The 21,100-nt window shown below is 38.8% G+C and overlaps 1 non-coding gene across 1 annotated transcript; it reads left to right on the top strand.

Moving 5' to 3' along the window:
- The first annotated feature begins 3,349 nt into the window (after window positions 1–3,349).
- On the top strand, window positions 3,350–3,455 carry LOC118487772. Its single transcript, XR_004882715.1, has one exon. It is a non-coding gene; the product is annotated as a small nucleolar RNA R71 (small nucleolar RNA).
- Window positions 3,456–21,100: the final 17,645 nt, after the last annotated feature.

The following is a 21,100-nucleotide window of genomic DNA, read 5'->3' as shown; positions in this document are numbered from 1 at the left end:
AAAGGCTCTCAAAACTCAGATCCTGCACACCACTGGCACTGCTCCTCCAACAGTTCTCTTCATTGATCAACTTCCCCCCAGATAATGCCAAAAAGGGGGAGAAAATTCAGGAATGGAAAAAGAAGGGAATAGAGGATGGTCTCTACATTGCACCAGAAAATTCAAATTTGACCAAACAGATCCCTCTGCCAGATGGAAGCAAGAAAATTGATGTGACCACTAATGCACTGGCAGAAGCAGTTGCAAGTGTAAAAAGGGATAGAGAGGCCAAAAGGAAAGCCCGGGTGGATTATCCGGATCAGGGTACTTCAGGGTCAAAAGATGATGAAAATCTTGTTGATGAAAAGAAGAAGCCTACAAGAAGAGTAAGGCTACCCAAATCCATTCCAACCAGACGTTCAAAGTCTGTTCCAAAACCACCACCTAAAACAGCTGTTGTAACTCCTGCTGTACCCACTACTGTTGGTACTTCAGTAGTTTCAACATCTGCTCCCACTTCAGCACACACCACTTCAACACACACCACATCCACTGCCTTACCACCATCACCACCAAAAACAAAATCACCTCCTGCCAAAAGGTAGAAGACAGCAGTTGTTACAACATCTGATGCAAAGACAATAGTGGTTGAAACACCAGTTGTTTCAACAACTGTTAGTCAATCACAAATCACTACCACTACATCCACCACCACTGTTCCATCCAAAACATCATCAGCCCCTCCTCAAACAAAGAGGAGAAGGCTAATTCTCAAAGATGATGACACTTCACCATCTCAAACATCTTCAAAATCTTTAGCTCTTGTCACAATACCAAAACCAGTTGCTCTCTCTTCAGTTCGAATGCACAAGCCCTTACCTCCTGCATGTGTTCAGTTTCCTCTTGAACTAGCAGCTGTTAGAGAAGAAATAAAATCATTTTACTATGAGGATGACCCTGCCAAAAGGAGTTTGCCATCAATAAGAGGATATCCCTGGCCTAAAAATGTTGATGAATATTTGAAGATCAAGGCCAAGCAAGCAGAGGATATCTCGAAAAGAAACACACAAGGGAAGTCTGACAAAGAAATTTCTAGAACCTATCAATATCTGCTCACACAAGTCAGTTCCCTAGAACAATTTGCAAAAAATGTCAGTCAACAAATTTCAGAAAGAGCAGCTGAAACTTTGAAGAAAGACTACATTGAAAGCATCATGGCTCACAAGAAGTACAAAGGAGAGAGATACATGTACAAAGAGTGGACTGTTCCTGAGCTTGAAAACGAAGCAGCAAGAATTCAAGACATGATAAAAAGGGAAGTCACTCACACTCCTCCTGACTGGGCAAAGTTTAGAAAGAATGTACCTGACAAACAGGTAGAACTAAAAAGAATGAGAGAAGAACTGGTTGCTGCTAAATATGGAAACAAAAGACAAATTGCTAGATGGAAAGAAGATGTGATCAGGATCACCTACAAAAGGTTTGAGGAATTAAGAAAGAAAGATCCAAAAGTTCCTCAAAAGTCTGACTATCCTGAAGCTGAGGTTTCAAAAAGACCATCAAAGCCGCAAATCAGGAGAACCACTGCTCCAACTGGTGCTGCCATCTATAAAAGAAGGTCACACAAACAGTTGGGAGCTGAAACCATCCAAGAGTTGATAAAAGGAGATGACCTTGTAAAAGAAGGCATAAAGAAAATGATCATAGAAACTCTTGGTTTGGGTCAAACTGCAAATATTGGTCAGCCAGTTATGAATAGGCCAGCCTCACCAAATACCTCTGCAAATAAACATCTCCCAAGAAACCCACCAGGCTCAAAAATACAAAAGTGGGAAACTGACAAACAGACATGCGTATTGACTTTGCTCAGGTCTGGTGGAGAAGTGGAGAAAATATCAAGGGAACAAGCTCTTGGCCTGAGTCTTGAAGATTTGCAGGATCTCCTTGATCTACCACTTAGCAGGGATGATGAAGACACAGATGCCCTTAACTTTGAACTACAATTTAAAGGACAGATAAGGGAACTGTTGATGAGGCAATAAATGTCCACAATAATGAAGAGTTTTGGCATTATCTGTTCCAAGGGGAGATTGTTGGGATTGAACCCTATCAGAGGAACAGATAATTAAAGCCAAAACTGGATCAGAGCAGTGGATCCAGAATAAGCAGATATTTACGTACAAATCTCTCCCCTTGAAAGTGATTTCAACAACTGCTGACCTCCTATCTGCTGGTCTTACAAAACACTGACCTACAACTGCTGCTCATGTAAAGACCTGATGAAAGACTAAAGCCCTGCTGATTCAATCTACTGCTTTGAGTCAAGCTCTGCTGATCCGGACAAGTGCTGTTGGGTTCACAGCAGTGGAAGGTTGCAGCAGCTGATCAGTAGTCTGTTTTGTAATATAATGTAATAACAGTAGTTAACACAGCAGTGTTTGTATAGATCATAGGTTAGAGTTTGTTAGGAGGTTAGATGTCACTTTCATGGTGACGTCAGCTAAGATGCTCAGTAGTTTGCAAGTGCCTATAAATATATCAGTACTTTGTACTGTTCTATTAGCTCTTTTGCACCATCGTCTTCTTTGCACGAACAAACAACTGAGCTCTGGCTAAGGGGGAGTTTGCATTCATTCATCAATCATTGTAATCGTTATTGAAATAAATTCAATCTTCCGATTCATTATGAAGATGTTTGATCAAAGTATTACTCTCGTTTGATTGTATGTAAAGTTTGTTTTCATCATAATTCCGCTGCACACTCATCCATTTTCATTTAAATTACAAACACAAAATACAATCAGAAACAAACTCAGATCCAACAATTTCAACTTGCATCGCCTTCAACATCTCCATTACTTCGTTTCCACCTGAAGAGCTATGACCCGTTTAATATTGCCTTTGAAATCCTTGAAAGTTCGGGTTAGCTTGATTTGAAGGGTTCCCATATCGAAAATTCGGGTGGTTCCTCAACCCGGGGTCGTAAGTGTTAGAATTCATGTTATAGTTTCTACCACCCCCTCCTTGACCTTGTACCGCATGAACTTCTTCATATTGCCCTTCCACCATTCCTTGGCAATTCTCAGCCGCATGACCTATTTCATTGCAAATAGCACAAACATCATAAATTTGATTAGAGGTTTAAACATTACCATCGTCCATTTCATGCACTTGTGTTCGGGTAACGGCCGGTCGTGCTCTCCTTGATGCTTGAGCTTTCCTCTTTGATGTAATTGCCATTTGTTCCAAGAACTCCCAATCATCATTCTCGTAATTTGTGCCAAAAGACCCATTTGTAATGGACATCAAATCACGAGCATCTTCGGCACTCAACCCCTCGTGGAAGGCATTCATCAACTCCCAAAGTTCAATTCCATGATGCGGGCAATTCTTGATCATCATATTGAAGCGCTCGAAGGATTCATGAAACATTTCGCCTTGTTGTTGTTGAAAACTACTCAACCCCTTTCTAGCATCATTGGTCTTTTGGGCGATATAAAACTCATCTAGGAAAATTTGTTGCATTTCCGCCCAAGTGTAAACGATTGCTGAAGGCAAAGTATAGAACCACTTCTTTGCCTTATCGTCCAAAGAAAATTGAAACAAAACCAACTTTACATCATCGGCCGAAAAACCTTGACTCCCAAGAGTGTTGCAAATCGAGTCATAGGCCTCCAAATGGAAATAGGGTTCCTCCGTTGCTAGACCCTTATATTTCGGCAAACTTTGCAAGGAATTAGTCCTTACTTCAAAAGTTCTTCCTTGGTTGTTGTGAGGAATAACCACCGGTGAAGGATTATGAGTAATCACCGGCCTAAAATGTGCTTCAATACCCCTCGCATGTTCTCTAAGATGCCTTCTTGGTACACCAAACCGCCCCCTTGGACGAACAGGACCCATTGGTCTTGTTATATGCCCTTGTGGTGCAATTGGTTGTTGAAATTGTTGTTGTGGCATCGGTGGGTTTTGAATTGGTCTTTGGAATTGTTGTTGTACATTCTGTCGACGAACTTGTTACAATGGTACGGGACGTTGCATTTGTGGCCCTTGTGGCCTCGGCCTAATGTGTTGTGGTATGAGTTGTTGTTGTGGCACTCCACCAACACTTGGCATTCCTTGAAGTTGGCCTTGCACGTAACCGAACTCTCCTTGATCTCCATCACCACCATAAGCATACACATCTTCATCATAACCTTCAAATTCCTCATATCCCTCATCATAACCATCTCCTTGAATTCCCGAAGATTGCCCAAATGGAAGAGTCGAGTACTGAAAACCCGACTGGTTCGAAGGTCTAAAAGTAGAAGTGGCATGGACAATGGTTGAATTTGGTGCTATGGTATAGTTTGAATATGATTGACCCGCACCCGGGAAGAAATGGGACAATGGTGGAATAGTAGTAGAAGGGTTAAAAGTAATGGTTGGTTCTTCTTGAGTGGTAATGGGTTGTGTGGTGTTGGTTGGTGTAACATTATGATGTAAAGTGGGTTCGGTGGTGGTGGTTGGAATTGTGGTATTTGGTGAAGGTTGAGTGGATGTTGGTATAAAAGGTGGTACAGGTTCACCCGTAGTGGGTGGTGGTGGTGGTGGTGGATCCATGTATCGAAGTGGTGTAACCGGTGTGATTGGTGTTGTTGGTGAACCGCTAATTGTGTTTTCCCTTAACAAAATTCTATTTGCTCGCAAAGTTCGTTCAATCTCCGGATCAAATGCCAATGGTGAAAGCTTATGAGAGCTTCTAGTACGCATGCACTTATAAATACCTGCACACTAACACACCCAGCGTAAACCAGAAAATAACAAACTTAAAAACAGCAAAAATAACACACGTTGCGTACTACTCCCCTGCAACGGCACCAAAATTAGATGTGATGTCGTGGTCACAATCAAAGTTAATCCAAATACTACTAATAGCTAGTGGTGAGTAGGTATCGAACACAGGGAGTTTGTGGAAAATGTGTTATTTAAAAGTGTGTCTAAATTAACCAAGTTAAACTAAATGTAATGAAAGTAAAATGCAAGAGTTGGTTTGGTTGATTGAGTTTTAAAAACTACGATTACTAATGTAATTGCAAAAATGGAAATTTGGGTTGTAAACAATTTAGAGACAAATGACTATCTTAGGTTTTCGGATTGCTTCGACATTCGTGCTGACATCCAACTAGAAAGAATCACATAGACATGATTCATGTATGATTACTTGTTGTGATAAAAGGGAACTAAGTACTCGGATTCCTAGAACGCGAGGTTGTTACCCGATGATCAATTAATCAATACCCAAACCCAATTCTACCTATGATATCTCGATTGCCAATGACACCAAGAACGTATAGTTTCGAACAAGATTAGCACACTAATTAACAATTTACAAACAAGCAATCATACACCATAACAAACAAATCATAAAGACAAATTCATTATTCTAGAAATATGAAATCAAAGCACAAAGTCTTACACAAACCACCAACCCAAGATAATCACAAAGTGTTTAGCCACTCATGGCTTGAATCATCATAACAATAGTTTCAATGTTCAACAAGATCAAAGCAACCAAGATTAATGAAAAAGATAGTGTTCTTCACCCCAAAATTCTCCAAAGTTCCTCTCCAATCGTTCACCAAGCAAGTAGTAACCGAAATCATATGATAAGACACAATAAAACATCTTGAAAACAACATTTAATGTGGAAGTTACATGAAAACACCAGTCGGTGCCGTAACCTACGGTCTCCCGCCGTAGGTTACGGTGGTCAGCAAGTTCCGGAATTCATCATTGGCGCCGTAAGCTACGCCAGGCCACCGTAGCTTATGGCACCTATTATGATCTTACGGCCCATATCTTCTGTCTTACGATGATGCAATGTGGCAATTGTGAGGGTGCCGTAGCCTACAGCCTCCCGCCGTAGGTTACGGCACTGAGTGACCTTTTACTTTATTTTCTTCTTTTAATTCACCGTTTCTTCAATTCCTTCTTAGCCGACTTTAAACATCCATCCATGCTTCCTAAAACCATCATCTGGAACACTTTAACACCTGCATCATCAACATCTTGTGATTACCTAATTCAAGCAAATAACCGGATAAAGTATGGGATTTTAGTCTATTTAAAGGTCTTAAGGGTTGTCCTACGGACCACCCGTCAACCGGCGAGGGTTTCCGGCGACTTCATGTTGCCTATTTTGTCAGATCGAAATTGATGGTGCTCCATGGCTCGTGATTTTGACGACGATTAAATGATGACTGAAACAATGGAGCCCCAATCTGTCATGCAGTTATAGATTGGGGATGGTTGGGTTCGATTATCGCCGCTACCGGTGGCAGCATGTCTTCTAACGACTTAATAGATTCAGACAACCAGTATGTGGACGCGATAATTTTTCAAAGAAAAAGTGCTACTTAAACGGTGGTGGGAGAGCTGGCTGGTCGTGTGCGAATATTCAAACAACCACACCTGAAACGTCTTATGCAGAATCGATAATTTTCCCAAAGAAAGAGTTGATTTTGTAACAACGATGGTGATAAAGCCGTCAGTGGTAGATGGACAGTTTGCAAAAAAAAAAAAAAAAAAAAATCCTTGGCGAATAATGAGCTTCCTGGTTAAAAAAGAAAAAAATTCCTTGGCGAATTGCAAGCTGCCATGGCAGCTGGTTGCACTGTTCATCTTCGAAAATGTTATAGAGTTAATTAATGGTCACATGCTCCTCACATAATGGGAAATTAAGTAATTTCACCCACCTAAATAAATTTCCTATATAAACATAACTCATGCCTTATCTAATTCCCCTCATCTTCTTCAAATTTTCCCTCTCACCCCATGTCCACAATCAGTGGCGGAACCAGACTTTTATGTCCGAGGAGTCGCAATGTAATTTGTATAGACACAAAAGTATACACATTTATGTTTTGTAATTGATGTGCTACAACCATTTTATATTAGTAACTTTAAGTTAGACATTTTTTTCCCGATAATTATCTGTTTTAAGATTTTTTAATGAAAGTTTATTATTAAAAAGCTAGATCTATATTAAAGTAAATTAAATAATATATTATAGAGTTAATTGCTCGGATAGTCCTTGTGGTTTCACGTTTAGTCCTCACCTTTTGGAAATAGCAGGTATGCTCCTTATGGTTTGTTATTTTGTTACTTGGATAATCTCCTGAGTAAATGTAAGTTATTTTGGTCAGCTAAGTTGGTGTGAAATTACTAAATATTCTTTACTAAACATAAAAATCTAATTTATTATTTAAAAAATTTTATTAATAAATAATTCAAACCTACCTTTCTTCTTCTCAAATCTTCATCTTCTCTATTTTACCAAACCCTAAAACCCACACCCTTGCACACTTCAATCACCCAAAATCCACAACCTCAGGGACGGATCCAGCCCACATTTGTGGGTTCCCAGGAACCCAGTGCGTTAGGAAAAAATAGAAAAATTAGTGAGAACCTTTAAGAATTTAGATAAAAAAAAATAGTGAGAATTAAAGAGAATTTACCAAAAGGAACCCATTAGAATAAAATCCTGGATCCGCCACTACACAACCTTTCAACTTAACATTCAGGGAGAAGAGGTTTGGACATAGCTGCAAGTCGAAAACATTCTATGTAACAATCCTCAAGAAAACCGACACCCTCGATTATGTTTTTTTTCGCCACCCTAAAAATATTTAAATTGTCCTAATATGTCTTAATTAAATATACCCCATATGTGAAAACCAAGCCCGAAATATAATATGACATTAAAAATAATTAAAAACAAGTTTATTTAAGTTGAGGCGGGCCGCGTAGGACCCTACCTCAACATTCACGTGGGCGGTATAGAGGTTTTAATCAGATTTCGTTAAGCCATAAGTTGAGGTGGGCCGCATGAACCCCACCTCAACCTTACTCGGGCCGCGTGAGATTAGAATTGTGGCGCAGCCCTGGGCCGCCACGTGGCCCAACACCCGGCAGACCTACACATCGACTCAGCCCAGCTACATGTTTGACCAGGGTTGACGCGGGCCGCGTAACCCTAGTCTTTGCCTTACGCGGGCCGCGAGAAAGACAGATTACAACCCAATATAAGAGGGCAACGGGCCTTCAGTTCCGATCGTTCAAAATTTCTTTTCTTTCTCTCAAAATTAAATAACGGGCATTATACTCGAGTCTAATACCCCCTAAATAGCGAGGTTCTGCCACGATGTAAGTATTATAACCCTGGAGACGTATTAGATACTCTGTCTGATTGATCTAGGGTTCCGTAACGGCTGTCGTGGTTCTGCCCGACGTAGTCGTTGGAATACCGTCTCGGGGAGGGTATTACTAATGTTAAAATGTGTTATTATACTAACACACGTGCATTTGTGTAATTTATAGATTCCCAGGAAATCCTTACTGAAAACCCTAAAACAGCAATGTGAGTAATCCTCTTTTTGTTAACTGTTTTTACAAAACCTCACATGATTAATTATATATTAAGCAGTTATTGAGTATTTGTAAGAATACAATTATCGTGGGTATGTTGGGGTTTTGTATACAAATTTTTTTACCACATGGTCAAGGAGTAACATTTCCACAAGTCAGGTCTGACAGTACCGACGGGTGATAATTGGTATAACTTGTAAACAAATGTAATTGCGAGATCGCCCTCAATACTGTACACTGTGAAATGGTTTTACTTAAATTTGATTAAACTGGGATTCACTCACCAGTATTTCCCACTGACAAAATGTTTTTAAAACGCGTTTTAGGTAACAAAATGTGAAAGCCGAATAGAAGCCAGCTGGACAGCATTGAAGGCTTGGAAAAGTGGCAATAAAGTTTCCTAAGAATAAAATAGATGTTTTGTTAAATAAAATAGGATTTATTCCTATAAAAGTGTGTATACTGGAAACTTGTGTTTTACCCATGTGTTTAATGTTATAAAATGTGGTGGTTTACTCTGATAAAATATTTCCTAACTACGGTTCTGATGAAAATTTCCGCTGCCAAATTAGACAATAACGTGATACCACCGAAACTGGCTTGCAGCCGCCCGTTCCCGGGGATTAGGGATTGGGGGCTGTGACAGAAGGTGGTATCAGAGCTATGCCACTGATTCAGCCACAGAAGTGTTCCGCTGACACCAAAATTCAAAGTGTTAGGAAATAAATTACGGAAATACGTGCATAATTGTATTTTCTTGTTATGTGTTATCTGACTATCTGTTAGTTTACAGTATGAGCGACCAAGGACCATCTGACGCATATCGTCAATTGTCTGGTTCGCCTAGAAGCGAAGGCACCTCCTCTTCTCAGCCTGCCCTCTCGGGGTACTCTGCTGATACGGAAGAAGGAATCTTTGTGTTTAAGGCTCAATCTGAAGAGCCATTTCCTCAGAAAAAGAGGGGATGGTTCAGTAGGGGAGCACACGAGCGTAGGAAACGTATGAAAAAGTTACAGGAACAACAAGTGTTAGCCGCAGCCAAAAGAGAAACTGATGCCTATGCCCAGGATATGCTCAATAGGGGAATAGCTAATATCCATATCTTAGCAACCACTGCAGCTGACCCAAACCTGGAGCAAATGCTAGCACCCCAACCACAACCACCAATTCCTGACCAACCCATGGAGATAGAAAACCCTGACAACTAAATAGAAATGCCTGATTTCAACCCGGAGGAGATATCTAGGGTACCTGCACCAAATCCCCTAGACCCAAACAATTACGACCCCTGGTGGGACGACGTTAGGGACTATGTGCAATGCTACCCGATACAGGAAAATGTGCCAATACCTAATCTAGGAGCCTATCCAGGGTTAGATCCTCAAGATCCCTATTACGATAACGATGCATACATTAGGGAGATCTTAGAAAATCCTTACCCATACCAGGCCCCATACCAGGAACCCGCACCTCAGATTCCAAACCCAGTCCTAGAACCTGCACCCCCAATGAGTGCAGAAAATGTACAAGAACTTAGGACTTTCGGTGAGGAAATTTTAGAAAGCAGTGAGAGAATGAGACAGGTAGGAGAGCGTCTCATATGGAAATACGACGAGCGCAATATGGATTTTTGGATGAATCCATATCCATGAATGTGATGGTGGGAACAGTAGTAATAATAATATAATATAATATAATATAATAATAATAATAATATATGTGTGTATATGTTAGAAAAAAAACTACGGATGCATATTACTAGTATTGTAGCTTTACATTTCAGTCGGTATTGTAATTTTAATTTCAGTACTGGTGTGTAATAGATGCATAATATATGAATAGAGTAAAAGTCGCAATGCTCGACGCTTTTGACCAAAAGTGCATGTCATGTGATTGGCTATATTCACATATTATTGGTGATATTAATATGTGGTAAATGTTTAAAATTCAAATGGACAACGAAGTGAATCAGGAAAACCAGAATGATAATATCCAGAACGACAACCACTCAAATAATTATAATCTGAATAATGAAAATCCGAACAACAATGGAAACCAAATGGATAATAGTGTCGTTCAGCATATAGTGGCACAAGGAATTGTAGATGCAATGCCATTTATTATTCAAACGGTTCAAGAAGCGAATTATAAAACTATAAAAGTAAGCATAGCAGTAAGCGACCAACTGAACCGGAACACAGCGTGAACAATGGACCGTACTTCAAGTGCCCATTCTCAAAAAAAGAAGAACCATGCCATATGGTTGTTCTTACAAAGAATTCTGGTCCTGTAAATCAATAGAATTCTCGGGCAATGAAGGACCCATTGCAGCTCTATGTTGGATAGAGAAAACTGAAGCTGTTCTGAAAATAAGCAAGTGTGCTGAAGAAGATAAGATAATGTTTGCTTCTAATTTATTTAAGAATTCAGCCCTAGAATGGTGGAACACTATCCTCTGGTCAAGGGGAAGCGACAGGGTTTATAACATGGAATGGGAGGAGTTTAAAAATATGGTAGAAAGGAAATTCTGCCCTCCCAATGAAAAAGAGCAGATACCAAATAAGTTTTTGAACCTTAGAATGACTGGGGTAGATAGCAAGGGTTATACTACCACATTCTTTGAATATGCTAGAATAGTACCAACTCTTGCATCACCTGAACCGGTATTAATCTCCCGTTACATCTGGGGATTAATCGGAGAGATTAGACATGTAGTCAAGGCAGCTAGACCCCAAACCATAGAAGAAGCTGTAGAACTAGCCAATACCTTGACTGATGAACTTGTGCGAACTAGAGAAGAAGACTAGAGGAGAAACCTAACCCAAAGGCTTACTCAAGAATTCCGTTCTGGGAATTCCAACCGTAGGAATGTAGCTTCTACCTCTGCACCATATTGCAGGATCTGCAAGAAGAAGCATTCTGGGAAATGCTCTACTCACTTCAATTACTGTAAAGCACCAGGACACAAGGAACAAGATTGCAAGAGGAAAACCAGTAATGGATTATGCTTCAACTGTGGAGAAAAAGGTCATATCAAGCTAAACTGTCCGAAGTTAGCTCCAACTGCAAACAACAAGAACACTAAAAATACTAGAGCAAATTTGTTCTAACTGCAGGTGAAGCCAAGATGATTCCGGACATCATAGCTGGTACGTTCTTAGTTAATGATATTTTTGCTAAAGTATTATTTGACTCTGGTGCGAACCAAAGTTTTATTAATACTCCGTTTTGCAAACTTCTAAATCAATCATTAACTAAACTACCACAAGAATGTCTAGTAGAGACAGCCAATGGAGAAACCGTCAGGATTTCTGAAATCTTGCAGGGAGCAAGAATAGAAATTTTTAATCAAAAATTTATTGCAAACCTCTACCCAATGAATCTGGCAGGATTTGATGTTGTGTTAGGAATGGATTGGTTAATAGCCAATAAAGTTAATATTTTATGTGATCAAAAGTCAATTCAAGTAAATTCACCAAGGGGTGAAAAGATCACAATTAAAGGAGATAAACCATCTAGATCCACTAAATTCATCTCTGTGATGAAAACTGCAAGTTATATAAGAAAAGGGTCTATAGTGTATTTAATTTCTATAATCACTAACACTAAAGGAAAAGAACTAAAAGACATTCCAGTAGTGTCCCAGTTTCCAGATATCTTTCCAGAGGAATTGCCAGGACTGCCGCCAGACAGGGAAGTTGAATTCAGAATTCAGCTGCTACCAGGGACAGCATCGATTACCAAAGCACCTTACCGTTTGGCACCAGCCGAAATGCAAGAACTGAAGAAACAATTAGACGAATTGTTAGATAAAGGATTCATACAACCAAGCTCATCACCATGGGGAGCACCGATTTTGTTTGTTAAAAAGAAGGACGGATCAATGCGTATATGCATTGACTACCGTGAATTAAACAAGGTCACGATTAAGAATCGGTATCCATTACCAAGAATCGATGATCTGTTCGATCAATTGCAAGGAGCTCGATTTTTCTCTAAAATCGATTTAAGATCAGGATATCATCAATTAAAGGTACAGGAAGAGGACATTCCTAAAACCGCATTCAGAACAAGGTATGGTCATTATGAATTTACTGTCATGCCATTTGGTTTAACCAATGCCCCAGCTGCATTTATGGACATGATGAACCGAATATGTAAGCCATATTTGGATAAATTCATAATTGTCTTCATCAATGATATTCTAATTTACTCTAAGAATAAAGAAGAACATGCAAAGCATTTGCATTTACTTTTAAGTCTATTAAGAAAGGAAAAGCTTTACACAAAATTTTCAAAGTGCGAGTTTTGGTTAGAGCAGGTACAATTTCTTAGACAGTTAGTTAACCATGAAGGAATCCATGTGGATCCAACCAAGATCGAGGCGATTACCAAATGGAAAACCCCTGAGTCACCAACCGAGGTTAGAAGTTTCCTAGGATTGGCCGGTTATTATAGAAGATTTATCCGAGATTTTTGTAGAATAGCCATTCCTTTAACCAAGTTAACCTGTAAATCCATTAAGTTTGAATGGGGACCAAAACAAGAAGAAGCCTTTAGAATCCTGAAGCAAAGATTGACCCATACACCTATACTAGCGTTACCAGAAGGAACTGAAGACTTTGTAGTCTTTTGTGATGCTTCTAAGTTAGGTTACGGATGCGTGTTGATGCGACGTCAAAAGGTTATAGCTTACGCCTCTAGACAGCATAAGAATCATGAAGAGAATTATTCAACCCATGATTTGGAATTAGGAGCCATAATTTTTGCCCTTAAGATTTGGAGACATTATCTCTATGGTAGTAAGTTTACCATATTCATAGATCATAAAAGCTTAAGATATGTTTTCGGGCAAAAAGAGCTGAATATGAGACAAAGACGCTGGATGGAATTGCTTAGTGATTATGATTGTGATATCCAATATCATGCAGGAAAAGCCAACGTAGTGGCTGATGCTTTAAGTCGAAAGTATCACGAAAAGCCAAAAAGGGTAGGTTCTCTTAAATTAAATCTACAGGTAGATTTAAATGATCAAATTAAAAGAGCACAAGAATCAGTAATCAAGGATGATACTGAAAAATTAAAAGGGATGATTAAGGAGTTATAACAAGGAACATATGGAATTTGGAGATTCCATAAAAAGAGAATTTGGATACCTAAATTAGGAAATTTACGTCACCGTATATTAGAAGAAGCCCATAAGTCAAAATATACGATGCATCCAGGAAGTGATAAGATGTACCAGGATTTAAGGAAAAATTTATGGTGGATAGGAATGAAAAAGGATATAGCAGCTTGTATTTCTAGATGTTTAACTTGTTCACAAGTCAAAGCTGAACACCAGAAACCCTCAGGATTGTTGCAACAATTGGAGATGCCAGTTTGGAAATGGGAATTGATAACAATGGATTTTGTTACCAAGTTACCCAAAACAAGAAAAGGTAATGATACAATCTGGGTGATTGTAGATAGGCTAACCAAGTCAGCTCATTTCTTACCAATGAAGGAAACTTTTAGTATGGAACAATTAGCCAAATTGTATGTAAATGAAATTGTTTCATTACATGGAATTCCTTTATCAATTATTTCTGATAGGGATAGCCATTTTACCTCTCATTTTTGGTCAAGTTTCCAAATGGCAATGGCAACCAAGTTGAATCAAAGCACAGCTTACCATCCTCAAACGGACGGGCAAAGTGAAAGGACAATTCAGACAATGGAAGACATGCTTAGAGCTTGGGTAATCGATTTCAGAGGTAATTGGGATGATCACTTACCTTTAATAGAATGTTCTTATAATAATAGTTATCACACGAGTATCAATGCTGCACCATTTGAAGCAGTTTATGGACGAAAGTGCAGAACCCAGTCTGTTGGGCAGAAATTGGGGAAAAGCAACTATCTGGACCTGAGATAGTGCAGGAAACAACCGATAAAATCATTCAAGTCAAGGAACGACTGAAAGCGGCACGTGATCGACAGAAGAGCTACGCTGATAACAGACGTAAGCCGTTAGAATTCCAGGTAGGTGACAAGGGATTGTTAAAAGTCTCTCCTTGGAAAGGAGTAGTAAGATTCATCAAGCGAGGGAAGCTAAGTCCCAGGTATATTGGACCTTTTGAGATTATTAAAAGAATAGGACCTGTAGCCTATCAGCTACAACTGCCAGAGGAAATGGCAGGAATACATGATGTATTTCATGTATCTAATCTCAAGAAATGCCTAGCTGATGAATCACTTGTAGTACCTCTTAAGGATATAGAGGTAAATGAACAACTCAAGTTTGTAGAGAGGCCTCTACAAATTGAAGATAGGAAAATTAAGAATCTCAAGCATAAGAGATTAGTTCTGGTTAAAGTGAAGTGGGACTCCAAACGAGGAACTGAATACACATGGGAGCTTGAATCAGAAATGCAAAAGAAATATCCGCACTTATTCCAGTAGATCTCGAGGACGAGCTCTAAAACAAGGTGGGGAGGATGTAACAATCCTCAAGAAAACCGACACCCTCGATTATGTTTTTTTTCGCCACCCTAAAAATATTTAAATTGTCCTAATATGTCTTAAATATACCCCATATGTGAAAACCAAGCCCGAAATCTAATATGACATTAAAAATAATTAAAAACAAATTTATTTAAGTTGAGGCGGGCCGCGTAGGACCCTACCTCAACATTCACGTGGGCGGTATAGAGGTTTTAATCAGATTTCGTTAAGCCATAAGTTGACGCGGGCCGCGTGAACCCCACCTCAACCTTACGCGGGCCTCGTGAGATCAGAATTATGGCGCAGCCCTGGGCCGCCACGTGGCCCAACACCCGGCAGACGTACACATCGACTCAGCCCAGCTACATGTTTGACCAGGGTTGATGCGGGCCGCGTAACCCTTGTCTTTGCCTTACGCGGGTCGCGAGAAAGACAGATTACAGCCCTATATAAGAGGGCAACGGGCCTTCAGTTCCGATCGTTCAAAATTTCTTTTCTTTCTCTCAAAATTAAATAGCGGGCACTATACTCGAGTCTAATACCCCCTAAATAGTGAGGTTCTGCTACGATCTAAGTATTATAACCCTGGAGACGTATTAGATACTCTGCCCGATTGATCTAGGGTTCCGTAACGGCTGTCGTGGTTCTGCCCGACGTAGTCGTTCGAATACCGTCTCGGGGAGGGTATTACTAATGTTAAAATGGGTTATTATACTAACACACGTGCATTTGTGTAATTTATAGATTATTCCCAGGAAATCCTTACTGAAAACCCTAAAACAACAATGTGAGTAATCCTCTTTTTGTTAACTGTTTTTACAAAACCTCACATGATCAATTAATTAAGCAGTTATTGAGTATTTGTAAGAATACAATTATCGTGGGTATGTTGGGGTTTTGTATACAAAATTTGTTACCACCTGGTCAAGGAGTAAATTTCCACAAGTCAGGTCTGACAGTACCGACGGGTCATAATTGGTATAACTTGGAAACAAATGTAATTGCGAGATCGCCCTCAATACTGTACACTGTGAAATGGTTTTACTTAAATTTGATTAAACTAGGATTCACTTGCCAGTATTTCCCACTGAAAAAATGTTTTTAAAACGCGTTTCAGGTAACAAAATGTGAAAGCCAAATAGAAGCCAGCTGGACAGCACTGAAGGCTTGGAAAAGTGGCAATAAAGTTACCTAAGAATAAAATAGATGTTTTGTTAAATAAAATAGGATTTATTCCTATAAAAGTGTGTATACTGGAAACTTGGGTTTTACCCATGTGTATAATGTTATAAAATGTGGTGGTTTACTCTGATAAAATATTTCCTAACTACGATACTGATGAAAATTTTTGCTGCCAAATTAGACAATATCGTGATACCACGGAAACTGACTCGCGGCCGCCCGTTCCCGGGGATTAGGGATCGGGGGCTGTGACATTCTATCAGTGAAGTGGAACAATAGATCTTTCGTCCACCCCTTTCTCTGTTCTCTTCAAGAGAATCATCAAATTCCAACATAACGACATTATTGGAAGACATAAACAGAAAGCACCATAAAACATTTCAAAACACCAACACAACAACCCCTGCTAAATCCTTGATGTCTGCTGTAGAAGTTGAAAACAGAAATCCTGAAACCAACACTATTCAAATGACACCTTCAGGTTCTGTCTTGATGCAGACTGCAATGACACCCGCTCCACCACTGAAGACGGGAGAGATTATCGAGTACTCTTTTGAAGAAATGAGAGCTGGTTTTCTGCTTCCAAGAGCACATTTCAAGTCAATTGCTGCAAATTAATCGATTTGGATTTGTTTTTCTTTCTATGTTTTAAGTCATTTGTAATCGGCTTTTACTCAACTTTTAATGTTTTCTAAGACAAGTTGAATTACAAGGTGTTAGTGTTGATCTGATTAAGTTGAATATGAAAGGTTATGGATTTTGGGTGATTGAAGTGTGCAGGGGTGTGGGTTTTAGGGTTTGGTAGAATAGAGAAGATGAAGATCTGAGGAAGAAGAAAGGTAGGTTTGAATTATTAATTAATAAAAGTTTTTGAATAACAAATCAGATTTTTATGTTTAGTAAGGACAATTTATTAGTAATTTCACACCAACTTAACTGACCAAACTAACTGACATTTACTTAGGGACTATCCGAGTAACAAAATAATAAATCATAGGGAGCATACCTGCTATTTCCAAAAGGTGGGGACTAAACGTGAAAAAACGTGAAACTACAAGGACTATCCGGGCAATTAACTCTATATTATATAGAAAGGGTAACAACATAAAAAAGCAGATTTTTTTAACTGCTTCATATAAAACAAAACAATAACGAATTAACAAAGAAATTAATAAATTAATAAAAGACTTATTTCACTTGCTTATATTATTTTTAAGTAGTTTTTAAAGCCAAAAAAACATTTCAAAAAGTTAATAAGGTTTTTTTTAAGTTTCCACTTGGGCCGTGAATTGAATTTTGAAGCCCATGTAATCAAATAATAGGCCTTTACACATTTGTACTTTTTGTCACTTATCTGTTATCTTCCAAATCTAACAAGAGTCAACAGAACCATCGCTGAACTAACGGTCTACCACCGTGTAAGACCCTTTCATACACTTTTATTATTATATAACATCAGATGCATGAAAATTTCTGTTTTTCCAAAACATGGGTAAAACGACTTTTACATAGTGTTTTAAAACCTTCAAACGATATTTACAAAGTTTAAAACATCCCAAAAAGACGGTTATAATCATTACACATAAGTTTAATAACAAAAGAAACTATTAAAGTAGCGGAATCTCTGTTGATTTGTGTGTTCAATTCTTTCATATGCTTGATCGTCATCCGAAGATTTGTATGAGCTGCCTAAAAACAAAACCACTCAAACTTATTAGTTATGATCCTTAAAACAAGTTTACATAATTTTCTGAGCTTCAAACAAAAAACAACAAAAATTTTCCAACTATGAGCCTCGTCGCGTGCCGCGAAAAAGTCATGCCAACATGCCGCGTGTCGCGACAGGTGTCGCGTGCCGCGACGCTATAATGCCTTCGCTGTCGCGTGACATGACAAGCCCAATTCGACAGAAAGTTTGGTTCAGGTCTGTACTTTTCCCAGCCAAACTTAGTTTTACAAAAATCATTATAACTTCTTCGTTATTGATCCAAATTAAGTCACGCTTCATCCTACGTGATCGTAATTCGATCATCTATACTATGGAATCAAAATCCAACATTTACATAAACAATTTTCTTAAATTTAAACCCTCGGCTTATAATAATTTCCAAGTTATTTTGACCCGTTTGTGTTTTATGAACAATAACTTGGTTTTAAATTTTCAACTTCTAGGAGATTAACTCCTATAAACAAATCAAAATGACGGAGCGTTATACATGCAATTTATGCGCTCTTATTTATATGTGTATGTTTATTCAACCTGTTCAACCTTAATTACTTAAACGAATTTAACACGAATCCTTTAATTTGAATTCGCCATCTTTTAGTCATACTCAAACCTGAGTTTATGACTTATATTCATCCTTAATCGTTTCTCGGCTAACGACTATAATGCGTATTATTCAAGAATCCGGGCATTATTTTGAAGTCTTTTATCGTGCGACCTTCCCGGTTCGCGTCAAGACAACAATTTGACCCATTTAACATTTATTAAGGACATACATCGCTTTATGTTACCAAAGTTCACTACTTTGGTTATTTTGACCCGTTTGGTTTATTAACGAAACTCATCGCTTTCTTATAACCAAACATGCATTTTTCGAGTCATTTTGACCCGTTTAAACATTTAAGTGGAATCCACCACTTTTACGTTTTGACTTATTGCTATACCCTAGTTATTTTGATCGGTTAATACATACGGAAATCCTCCATTTTAGTATTAACCAAACTTCATAACAATTCAATTATCATTCATGTAACTAAACATAAGATACAAGCGAAATTTTACGAACCATAGAGTCGCGTACCTTTAAAGCTTTCCTTTCAAACGACTATCCGTTCCGCCTTGACTACATGACGATCCACCCAAATAGTCTATAGGATCCAATTCGAACATATCTCTTAGAATTCATATTTCCATATACGACCTACAACGCGTCTATCTAAATTAATTAAGTGACTCTTCCATGTTTATCACTTATTTCAAGTTCATTTAGACATTTTGTCGAACATCTTAAGGGCGTAATCCTTATAAGACTATTATCATGTTCATGATTTACTAGTTAACCAGATCAAAACATCAATTTCATACTAATATGACAAGAATATCATAAACGACACTTGAACTTGCATTATAACAATTAAATAACATCAATTATCACAATGATTCAAGTAGTTTTCTCAAAATCCATATAACCCACATATGATACACATTGAAAACACTAGGTTATTGTGACAACCTGAGACTTCAAGGTCTTTCCTCTACGCATCACTTGTTTTTCAATCCTATGTTCATAACTCGTTTACATTGTATCATGTGCCTGGTATAGGAATGAGTATAGTATTACTATGTTTGGTTGTTGCATGAAAAGTTAGAAATTGTTAATGTCTAATATTTGGTCTTAACTTGTGCATACCACATTCATATTGACGAAGAATTCATAACGACGAAGAACCCTAGTTCTTCGTCACATGCACTTCCTGACGAAGGATAAGTCTTTGTCACAACCAATCTTGACCAAGAATTGATTCTTCGCCAAAGGGATACTTCGTCGAAAGGGCCCTCGGCCCAGGTTGATTCGCGGCCCAGAACGAGCCCGACGGTTATTATTATTGTTTGCCTGGGGAAAATCCACAGTCATCCTTAACCTGCATTATCAAACCCTAAGCACTCCTCTCTTCTCCTTTGCAAACCCGACGGCAACTGGTGAATTTTGGGACGAAATTCCCTTTCAAGTTGGGGATGATGTGGTACCCGGGGAAAATCCACAGTCATCCTGATCTAACACCTTGCGGCTTTGGACTACTTATCAAATTTCGGGACGAAATATCTTTCAAGTTGGGGATGATGTGACAACCCGAGACTAAAAGGTCTTTCCTTACGCATCACTTGTTTTTCAATCCTGTGTTCATAACTTGTTTACGTTGTATCATGTGCCTGGTATAGGAATGAGTATAGTATTACTATGTTTGGTTGTTGCATGAAAAGTTAGAAATTGTTAATGTCTAATGTTTGGTCTTAACTTGTGCATACCACATTCATATTGACGAAGAATTCATATCGACGAAGAACCCTAGTTCTTTGTCACATGCACTTCCTGATGAAGGATGAGTCTTCGTCACAACCAATCTCGACGAAGAATTGATTCTTCGCCAAAGGGATACTTCGTCGAAAGGGCCCTCGGCCCAGGTTGATTCGCGGCCCAGAACGAGCCCGACGGTTATTATTATTGTTTGCAAAACTTAACCTGCATTATCAAACCCTAAGCACTCCTCTCTTCTCCTTTGTAAACCCGACGGTAACTCTATTCCCCTCTCAAAGATCTTCATGATTTCCATCTCGGTTCTCTCGGTTAGTGCATAATTACCATTGGTTGATTGAACTTCTTGTCGTACTAGGTTGCATAAGACCATGATGAGTTGTTTGATGTGTTATTACTTAATGTTCGATAGATATGATTACATGATATTAGAAGTCTAGATGAAAACATTGGGATAACCAACTGTTAGATCTAACATAGAAGCATGAATAATGATGATCGATGATCTAGGGGACTATACATGGTTAGATTATTATGATTGTTATGTATATCGAGATTTAGACATTGGATTGGAATGGTACTTGTGAATTAATGATTGATCTGTTCATCTGGTATGAAGTTGTCAAATGATAAATTGGTTAGCAATGGGTAAATAGTAATTAGGGTTCTTGTGGAAATCATGTTTACCTGTTGAGGTGCAGCGGCGAAACTTCCCACGAAGAACCCAAGTCGACGAAGTATGGTTCTTCGTCGACTGGTCTTCTCGACGAACAATTATGAACCTTCGTCGACTGGCTTATGACAAACCATAAGGATACTTCGCCATATTCGTTATCGACGAAGTATGATTCTTCGCCATATGGATCTTCGCCGTACTCAACCCCGACGAAGGATAGACGTTCGCCGGAGGATTCTCGCCAAGGGAGCATCCCACGAAGAATGGATTCTTCGTAGAGATGATGCATGTGTGTAAACAAACAGAAAAGTTTATGATGTAATGATGATGG

Source organism: Helianthus annuus, chromosome 15 (genome assembly GCF_002127325.2).
Source record: "Helianthus annuus cultivar XRQ/B chromosome 15, HanXRQr2.0-SUNRISE, whole genome shotgun sequence".
NCBI classification, from domain to species: domain Eukaryota; kingdom Viridiplantae; phylum Streptophyta; class Magnoliopsida; order Asterales; family Asteraceae; genus Helianthus; species Helianthus annuus.
Note: the sequence above shows the minus strand (reverse complement) of the source record. Positions and strands in the feature narration are given on the sequence as shown.